Source organism: Narcine bancroftii, chromosome 5 (genome assembly GCF_036971445.1).
Source record: "Narcine bancroftii isolate sNarBan1 chromosome 5, sNarBan1.hap1, whole genome shotgun sequence".
NCBI lineage: Eukaryota > Metazoa > Chordata > Chondrichthyes > Torpediniformes > Narcinidae > Narcine > Narcine bancroftii.
Genome location: NC_091473.1, coordinates 43,742,102 through 43,752,306, shown reverse-complemented (window position 1 = coordinate 43,752,306; position 10,205 = coordinate 43,742,102).

The window sequence follows — 10,205 nt, the reverse complement described above, 5'->3', positions numbered from 1 at the left end:
CCCCCCACACACACCCCCCCCACTCACTCCCCCCCCCCACACACGACCCCCCCCACACTCACCCCCCACACACTCACCCCCCCCTCTCTCACACCCCCCCCACACCACACCCCCCCCACTCACACCCCCCCTCACACACCCCCACTCACTCCCCCCCACACTCACTCCCCCCCACTCACACTCCCCCCACTCACTCACCCCCCCCACTCACTCTCCCCCCACACACACCCCCCCACACTCACCCCCCACACTCACTCCCCCCCTCACTCACCCCCCCCACACACCCCCCCACACACTCACCCCCCCCACTCACACTCCCCCCCCACACACACCCCCCCCACTCTCTCCCCCACTCTCCTCCCCCCCCTCACACTCCCCAACTCACTCTCCCCCACTCTCATCTCCCCCCACACTCTCTCCCCCAACTCACTCACCCCCACCTCACTCACCCCCACTCCCTCTCACTCCCCCCCACCACTCTCCCCCCCTCTACCCTCCCCCCCCTCACTCTCCCCCACCCTCTCCCCCCTCTCACCCCCCACTCTCACTCCCCAACTCTCTACTCTCCCCCCAACTCTCTCTCCCCACTCTCTCTTCCCCCAACTCTCTCTCCCCCCACTCTCTCTCCCCCAACTCTCTCTCCCCCAACTCTCTCTCCCCCAACACTCTCTCCCCAACTCTCTCTCCCCCCACTCTCTCTCCCCCAACTCTCTCTCCCCCAACTCTCTCACCCCCAACTCTCTCTCTCCCCCAACTCTCTCTCCCCAACTCTCTCTCCCCCAACTCTCTCTCCCCCAACTCTCTCTTCCCCAACTCTCTCTCCCCCAACTCTCTCTCTCTCCCCAACTCTCTCTCCCCCAACTCTCTCTCCCCCAACTCTCTCTCCCCCAACTCTCTCTCCCCCAACTCTCTCTCCCCCAACTCTCTCTCCCCCAACTCTCTCTCCCCAACTCTCTCTCTCTCCACCTCTCCCCAACTCTCTCTCCCCCAACTCTCTCTCCCCCAACTCTCTCTCCCCAACTCTCTCTCCCCCAACTCTCTCTCTCCCAACTCTCTCTCCCCCAACTCTCTCTCCCCCAACTCTCTCTCCCCCAACTCTCTCTCCCCAACTCTCTCTCCCCCAACTCTCTCTTCCCCAACTCTCTCTCCCCAACTCTCTCTTCCCCAACTCTCTCTTCCCCCAACTCTCTCTTCCCCAACTCTCTCTTCCCCAACTCTCTCTTCCCCAACTCTCTCTCTCCCCAACTCTCTCTCCCCAACTCTCTCTCCCCAACTCTCTCTCCCCAACTCTCTCTCCCCAACTCTCTCTCCCCAACTCTCTCTCCCCAACTCTCTCTTCCCCAACTCTATCTCCCCAACTCTCTCTCCCCAACTCTCTCTCCCCAACTCTCTCTCCCCCAACTCTCTCTCCCCCAATCTCACCTCTCTCCCCCAACTCTCTCTCCCCCAACTCTCTCTCCCCCAACTCTCTCTCCCCCAACTCTCTCTCCCCAACTCTCTCTCCCCAACTCTCTCTCCCCAACTCTCTCTCCCCAACTCTCTCTCCCCAACTCTCTCTCCCCCAACTCTCTCTCCCCAACTCTCTCTCCCCCAACTCTCTCTCCCCCAACTCTCTCTCCCCCAACTCTCTCTCCCCCAACTCTCTCTCCCCAACTCTCTCTCCCCCAACTCTCTCTCCCCCAACTCTCTCCCACTCTCTCCCCCAACTCTCTCCCCCCCAACTCTCTCTCCCCCAACTCTCTCTCCCCCAACTCTCTCTCCCCCAACTCTCTCTCCCCCAACTCTCTCTCCCCCAACTCTCTCTCCCCCAACTCTCTCTCCCCCAACTCTCTCTCCCCCAACTCTCTCTCCCCCAACTCTCTCTCCCCAACTCTCTCTCCCCCAACTCTCTCTCCCCCAATTCTCTCTCCCCCAACCTTCTCTCCCCCAACTCTCTCTCCCCAACTCTCTCTCCCCCAACTCTCTCTCTCCCCAACTCTCTCTCCCCCAACTCTCTCTCCCCCAACTCTCTCCCCTCTCTCCCCCAACTCTCTCTCCCCCAACTCTCTCTCCCCCAACTCTCTCTCCCCCAACTCTCTCTCCCCAACTCTCTCTCCCCAACTCTCTCTCCCCAACTCTCTCTCCCCCAACTCTCTCTCCCCCAACTCTCTCTCCCCCAACTCTCTCTCCCCCAACTCTCTCTCCCCCAACTCTCTCTCCCCCAACTCTCTCTCCCCCAACTCTCTCTCCCCCAACTCTCTCTCCCCCAACTCTCTCTCCCCCAACTCTCTCTCCCCCAACTCTCTCTCCCCCAACTCTCTCTCCCCCAACTCTCTCTCCCCCAACTCTCTCTCCCCCAACTCTCTCTCCCCAACTCTCTCTCCCCCAACTCTCTCTTCCCCAACTCTCTCTTCCCCAACTCTCTCTTCCCCAACTCTCTCTTCCCCAACTCTCTCTCCCCAACTCTCTCTTCCCCAACTCTCTCTTCCCCAACTCTCTCTTCCCCAACTCTCTCTCCCCCAACTCTCTCTCCCCCAACTCTCTCTCCCCCAACTCTCTCTCCCCCAACTCTCTCTCCCCCAACTCTCTCTCCCCCAACTCTCTCTCCCCCAACTCTCTCTCCCCCAACTCACTCTCCCCCAACTCTCTCTCCCCCAACTCTCTCTCCCCAACTCTCTCTCCCCAACTCTCTCTCCCCAACTCTCTCTCCCCAACTCTCTCTTCCCCAACTCTCTCTTCCCCAACTCTCTCTTCCCCAACTCTCTCTTCCCCAACTCTCTCTTCCCCAACTCTCTCTTCCCCAACTCTCTCTTCCCCAACTCTCTCTCCCCCAACTCTCTCTCCCCCAACTCTCTCTCCCCCAACTCTCTCTCTCCCCAACTCTATCTCCCAACTCTATCTCCCCAACTCTATCTCCCCAACTCTATCTCCCAACTCTATCTCCCCAACTCTCTCTCCCCCAACTCTCTCTCCCCCAACTCACTCTCCCCCAACTCTCTCTCCCCAACTCTCTCTCCCCCAACTCTCTCTCCCCCAACTCTCTCTCCCCCAACTCTCTCTCCCCAACTCTCTCTCCCCCAACTCTCTCTCCCCCAACTCTCTTCCCCCAACTCTCTCTCCCCCAACTCTCTCTCCCCCAACTCTCTCTCCCCCAACTCTCTCTCCCCCAACTCTCTCTCCCCCAACTCTCTCTCCCCCAACTCTCTCTCCCCCAACTCTCTCTCCCCCAACTCTCTCTCCCCCAACTCTCTCTCCCCCAACTCTCTCTCCCCCAACTCTCTCTCCCCCAACTCTCTCTCCCCCCAACTCTCTCCCCCCAACTCTCTCCCCCCCAACTCTCTCTCCCCCAACTCTCTCTCCCCCAACTCTCTCTCCCCCAACTCTCTCTCCCCCAACTCTCTCTCCCCCAACTCTCTCTCCCCCAACTCTCTCTCCCCCAACTCTCTCTCCCCCAACTCTCTCTCCCCAACTCTCTCTCCCCCAACTCTCTCTCCCCCAATTCTCTCTCCCCAACCTTCTCTCTCCCCCAACTCTCTCTCCCCAACTCTCTCTCCCCAACTCTCTCTCCCCCAACTCTCTCTCCCCCAACTCTCTCTCCCCCAACTCTCTCTCCCCCAACTCTCTCTCCCCCAACTCTCTCTCCCCCAACTCTCTCTCCCCCAACTCTCTCTCCCCCAACTCTCTCTCCCCCAACTCTCTCTCCCCAACTCTCTCTCCCCCAACTCTCTCTCCCCCAACTCTCTCTCCCCCAACTCTCTCTCCCCCAACTCTCTCTTCCCCCAACTCTCTCTTCCCCAACTCTCTCTTCCCAACTCTCTCTCCCCCAACTCTCTCTCCCCCAACTCTCTCTCCCCCAACTCTCTCTCCCCCAACTCTCTCTCCCCCAACTCTCTCTCCCCACTCTCTCTCCCCAACTCTATCTCCCCAACTCTATCTCCCCAACTCTCTCTCCCCAACTCTCTCTCCCCAACTCTCTCTCCCCCAACTCTCTCTCCCCCAACTCTCTCTCCCCCAACTCTCTCTCCCCCAACTCTCTCTCCCCCAACTCTCTCTCCCCCAACTCTCTCTCTCTCCCCCAACTCTCTCTCCCCCAACTCTCTCTCCCCCAACTCTCTCTCCCCCAACTCTCTCTCCCCCAACTCTCTCTCCCCCAACTCTCTCTCCCCCAACTCTCTCTCCCCCAACTCTCTCTCCCCCAACTCTCTCTCCCCCAACTCTCTCTCCCCCAACTCTCTCTCCCCCAACTCTCTCTCCCCCAACTCTCTCTCCCCAACTCTCTATCCCCCAACTCTCTCTCCCCCCTCTTTCCCCTCACTTCCCCCAACTCTCTCTCCCCCAACTCTCTCTCCCCCTTCTCTCTCTCTCCCCCAACTCTCTCTCCCCAACTCTCTCTCCCCCAACTCTCTCTCCCCCAACTCTCTCTCCCCCAACTCTCTCTCCCCAACTCTCTCTCCCCCAACTCTCTCTCCCCCAACTCTCTCTCCCCCAACTCTCTCTCCCCCAACTCTCTCTCCCCCAACTCTCTCTCCCCCAACTCTCTCTCCCCCAACTCTCTCTCCCCAACTCTCTCTCCCCCAACTCTCTCTCCCCCAACTCTCTCTCCCCCAACTCTCTCTCTCCCCAACTCTCTCTCCCCCAACTCTCTCTCCCCCAACTCTCTCACTCCCCCAACTCTCTCTCCCCCAACTCTCTCTCCCCCAACTCTCTCTCCCCAACTCTCTCCCCAACTCTCTATCCCCCAACTCTCTCTCCCCCTCTTTCCCTCACTTCCCCCAACTCTCTCTCCCCAACCCTCTCCCCCCTTCTCTCTCTCTCTCCCCCTACTCTCTCTCCCCCAACTCTCTCTCCCCAACTCTCTCTCCCCCAACTCTCTCTCCCCAACTCTCTCTCCCCCAACTCTCTCTCCCCCAACTCTCTCTCCCCAACTCTCTCTCCGCCAACTCTCTCTCCGCCAACTCTCTCTCCGCCAACTCTCTCTCCCCCAACTCTCTCTCCCCCAACTCTCTCTCCCCCAACTCTCTCTCCCCAACTCTCTCTCCCCCAACTCTCTCTCCCCAACTCTCTCTTCCCCTACTCTCTCTCCCCCAACTCTCTCTCCCCAACTCTCTCTCCCCAACTCTCTCTCCCCAACTCTCTCTCCCCCAACTCTCTCTCCCCCAACTCTCTCTCCCCCAACTCTCTCCCCCAACTCTCTCCCCCCAACTCTCTCCCCCCCAACTCTCTCTCCCCAACTCTCTCTCCCCCAACTCTCTCCTCCCCAACTCTCTCTCCCCCAACTCTCTCTCCCCAACTCTCTCTCCCCAACTCTTCTCTCCCCAACTCTCTCTCCCCAACTCTCTCTCCCCCAACTCTCTCTCCCCAACTCTCTCTCCCCCAACTCTCTCTCCCCCAACTCTCTCTCCCCAACTCTCTCCCCAACTCTCTCTCCCAACTCTCTATCCCCCAACTCTCTCTCCCCCTCTTTCCCTCACTTCCCCAACTCTCTCTCCCCCAACTCTCTCCCCCTTTCTCTCTCTCTCTCCCCAACTCTCTCTCCCCCAACTCTCTCTCCCCCAACTGTCTCTCCCCAACTCTCTCTCCCCCAACTCTCTCTCCGCCAACTCTCTCTCCCCAACTCTCTCTCCCCCAACTCTCTCTCCCCCAACTCTCTCTCCCCCAACTCTCTCTCCCCCAACTCTCTCTCCCCCAACTCTCTCTCCCCAACTCTCTCTCCCCCAACTCTCTCTCCCAACTCTCTCTCCCCAACTTCTCTCTCCCCAATTCTCTCTCCCCAACCTTCTCTCCCCCAACTCTCTCTCCCAACTCTCTCTCCCCCAACTCTCTCTCCCCCAACTCTCTCTCCCCCAACTCTCTCCCTCTCTCTCCCAACTCTCTCTCCCCAACTCTCTCTCCCCCAACTCTCTCTCCCCCAACTCTCTCTCCCCCAACTCTCTCTCCCCAACTCTCTCTCCCCCAACTCTCTCTCCCCAACTCTCTCTCCCCAACTCTCTCTCCCCCAACTCTCTCTCCCCCAACTCTCTCTCCCCAACTCTCTCTCCCAACTCTCTCTTCCCCAACTCTCTCTTCCCCAACTCTCTCTTCCCCAACTCTCTCTCCCCAACTCTCTCTCCCCCAACTCTCTCTCCCCCAACTCTCTCTCCCCAACTCTCTCTCCCCAACTCTCTCTCCCCAACTCTCTCTCCCCAACTCTCTCTCCCCAACTCTATCTCCCCAACTCTATCTCCCCAACTCTCTCTCCCCAACTCTCTCTCCCCAACTCTCTCTCCCCCAACTCTCTCTCCCCCAACTCTCTCTCCCCCAACTCTCTCTCCCCCAACTCTCTCTCCCCCAACTCTCTCTCCCCCAACTCTCTCTCCCCAACTCTCTCTCCCCCAACTCTCTCTCTCCCCAACTCTCTCTCCCCAACTCTCTCTCCCCAACTCTCTCCCCCCAACTCTCTCTCCCCCAACTCTCTCTCCCCCAACTCTCTCTCCCCAACTCTCTCTCCCCAACTCTCTCTCCCCACTCTCTCTCTCTCCCCAACTCTCTCTCCCCCAACTCTCTCTCCCCCAACTCTCTCTCCCCCAACTCTCTCTCCCCCAACTCTCTCTCCCCAACTCTCTCTCCCCCAACTCTCTCTCCCCCAACTCTCTCTCCCCCAACTCTCTCTCCCCCAACTCTTCTCTCCCCAACTCTCTATCCCCCAACTCTCTCTCCCCCCTCTTTCCCCTCACTTCCCCCAACTCTCTCTCCCCAACTCTCTCCCCCTTCTCTCTCTCTCTCTCCCCAACTCTCTCTCCCCCAACTCTCTCTCCCCCAACTCTCTCTCCCCCAACTCTCTCTCCCCCAACTCTCTCTCCCCCAACTCTCTCTCCCCCAACTCTCTCTCCCCCAACTCTCTCTCCCCAACTCTCTCTCCCCCAACTCTCTCTCCCCCAACTCTCTCTCCCCCAACTCTCTCTCCCCAACTCTCTCTCCCCCAACTCTCTCCTCCCCAACTCTCTCTCCCCCAACTCTCTCTCCCCCAACTCTCTCTCCCCCAACTTCTCTCTCCCCAACTCTCACTCCCCCAACTCTCTCTCCCCAACTCTCTCTCCCCAACTCTCTCTCCCCCAACTCTCTCTCCCCCAACTCTCTCCCCAACTCTCTATCCCCCAACTCTCTCTCCCCCTCTTTCCCCTCACTTCCCCCAACTCTCTCTCCCCAACCCTCTCCCCCCTTCTCTCTCTCTCTCTCCCCAACTCTCTCTCCCCAACTCTCTCTCCCCAACTCTCTCTCCCCATCTCTCTCTCCCCCAACTCTCTCTCCCCCAACTCTCTCTCCCCAACTCTCTCTCCGCCAACTCTCTCTCCCCCAACTCTCTCTCCCCCAACTCTCTCTCCCCAACTCTCTCTCCCCCAACTCTCTCTCCTCTCCAACTCTCTCTCCCCAACTCTCTCTCCCAACTCTCTCTCCCCAACTCTCTCTCCCCAACTCTCTCTCCCCAACTTCTCTCTCCCCAACTTCTCTCTCCCCAACTCTCTCTCCCCAACTCTCTCTCCTCCAACTCTCTCTCCTCCAACTTCTCTCTCCCCAACTTCTCTCTCCCCAACTCTCTCTCCCCCAACTCTCTCTCCCCCAACTCTCTCTCCCCCAACTCTCTCTCCCCAACTCTCTCTCCCCCAACTCTCTCTCCCCCAACTCTCTCTCCCACTCTCTCCCCAACTCTCTCTCCCCCAACTCTCTCTCCCCCAACTCTCTCTCCCCCAACTCTCTCTCCCCCAACTCTCTCTCCCCAACTCTCTCTTCCCCCAACTCTCTCTCCCCCAACTCTCTCTCCCCCAACTCTCTCTCCCCCAACTCTCTCTCCCCAACTCTCTCTCCCCAACTTCTCTCTCCCCAACTCTCTCTCCCCCAACTCTCTCTTCCCCAACTCTCTCTTCCCCAACTCTCTCTTCCCCAACTCTCTCTCTCCCAACTCTCTCTCCCCAACTCTCTCTCCCAACTCTTCTCCCAACTCTATCTCCCAACTCTATCTCCCCAACTCTATCTCCCCAACTCTATCTCCCCAACTCTATCTCCCCAACTCTATCTCCCCAACTCTATCTCCCAACTCTATCTCCCCAACTCTATCTCCCAACTCTATCTCCCCAACTCTATCTCCCAACTCTATCTCCCCAACTCTATCTCCCAAACTCTATCTCCCCAACTCTATCTCCCCAACTCTCTCTCCCCAACTCTCTCTCCCCCAACTCTCTCTCCCCCAACTCTCTCTCCCCCAACTCTCTCTCCCCAACTCTCTCTCCCCCAACTCTCTCTCCCCAACTCTCTCTCCCCCAACTCTCTCTCCCCCAACTCTCTCTCCCCAACTCTCTCTCCCCCAACTCTCTCTCCCCAACTCTCTCTCCCCCAACTCTCTCTCCCCCAACTCTCTCTCCCCCAACTCTCTCTCCCCCAACTCTCTCTCCCCAACTCACTCTCCCCCAACTCACTCTCCCCCAACTCTCTCTCCCCCAACTCTCTCTCCCCAACTCTCTCTCCCCAACTCTCTCTCCCCCAACTCTCTCTCCCCAACTCTCTCTCCCCCAACTCTCTCTCCCCCAACTCTCTCTCCCCCAACTCTCTCTCCCCCAACTCTCTCTCCCCCAACTCTCTCTCCCCCAACTCTCTCTCCCCCAACTCTCTCTCCCCCAACTCTCTCTCCCCAACTCTCTCTCCCCCAACTCTCTCTCCCCCAACTCTCTCCCCCCAACTCTCTCCCCCCCAACTCTCTCCCCCCAACTCTCTCCCCCCCAACTCTCTCCCCCCAACTCTCTCTCCCCAACTCTCTCTCCCCAACTCTCTCTCCCCCAACTCTCTCTCCCCCAACTCTCTCTCCCCCAACTCTCTCTCCCCCAACTCTCTCTCCCCCAACTCTCTCTCCCCCAACTCTCTCTCCCCCAACTCTCTCTCCCCCAACTCTCTCTCCCCAACTCTCTCTCCCCCAACTCTCTCTCCCCCAAATCTCTCTCTCCCCCAAATCTCTCTCTCCCCCAAATCTCTCTCTCCCCCAACTCTCTCTCCCCCAACTCTCTCTCCCCCAACTCTCTCTCCCCCAACTCTCTCTCCCCCAACTCTCTCTCCCCCAACTCTCTCTCCCCCCAACTCTCTCCCCCCAACTCTCTCCCCCCAACTCTCTCCCCCCCAACTCTCTCCCCCCAACTCTCTCTCCCCCAACTCTCTCTCCCCCAACTCTCTCTCCCCCAACTCTCTCTCCCCAACTCTCTCTCCCCAACTCTCTCTCCCCCAACTCTCTCTCTCCCAACTCTCTCTCCCCCAACTCTCTCTCCCCCAACTCTCTCTCCCCCAACTCTCTCTCCCCCAACTCTCTCTCCCCCCTCTCTCTCCCCCAACTCTCTCTCCCCCAACTCTCTCTCCCCCAACTCTCTCTCCCCCAACTCTCTCTCCCCCAACTCTCTCTCCCCCAACTCTCTCTCCCCCAACTCTCTCTCCCCCAACTCTCTCTCCCCCAACTCTCTCTCCCCCAACTCTCTCTCCCCCAACTCTCTCTCCCCCAACTCTCTCTCCCCCAACTCTCTCTCCCCCAACTCTCTCTCCCAACTCTCTCTCCCCCAACTCTCTCTCCCCCAACTCTCTCTCCCCAACTCTCTCTCCCCCAACTCTCTCTCCCCCAACTCTCTCTCCCAACTCTCTCTCCCCCAACTCTCTCTCCCCCAACTCTCTCTCCCCCAACTCTCTCTCCCCCAACTCTCTCTCCCCCAACTCTCTCTCCCCCAACTCTCTCTCCCCCAACTCTCTCTCCCCCAACTCTCTCTCCCCCAACTCTCTCTCCCCAACTCTCTCTCCCCAACTCTCTCTCCCCAACTCTCTCTCCCCAACTCTCTCTCCCCAACTCTATCTCCCCAACTCTATCTCCCCAACTCTATCTCCCCAACTCTATCTCCCCAACTCTCTCTCCCCAACTCTCTCTCCCAACTCTCTCTCCCCAACTCTCTCTCCCCAACTCTCTCTCCCCAACTCTCTCTCCCCAACTCTCTCTCCCCAACTCTCTCTCCCCAACTCTCTCTCCCCAACTCTCTCTCCCCAACTCTCTCTCCCCAACTCTCTCTCCCCAACTCTCTCTCCCCAACTCTCTCTCCCCAACTCTCTCTCCCCAACTCTCTCTCCCCAACTCTCTCTCCCCAACTCTCTCTCCCCAACTCTCTCTCCCCAACTCACTCTCCCCAACTCACTCTCCCCAACTCACTCTCCCCAACTCACTCTCCCCA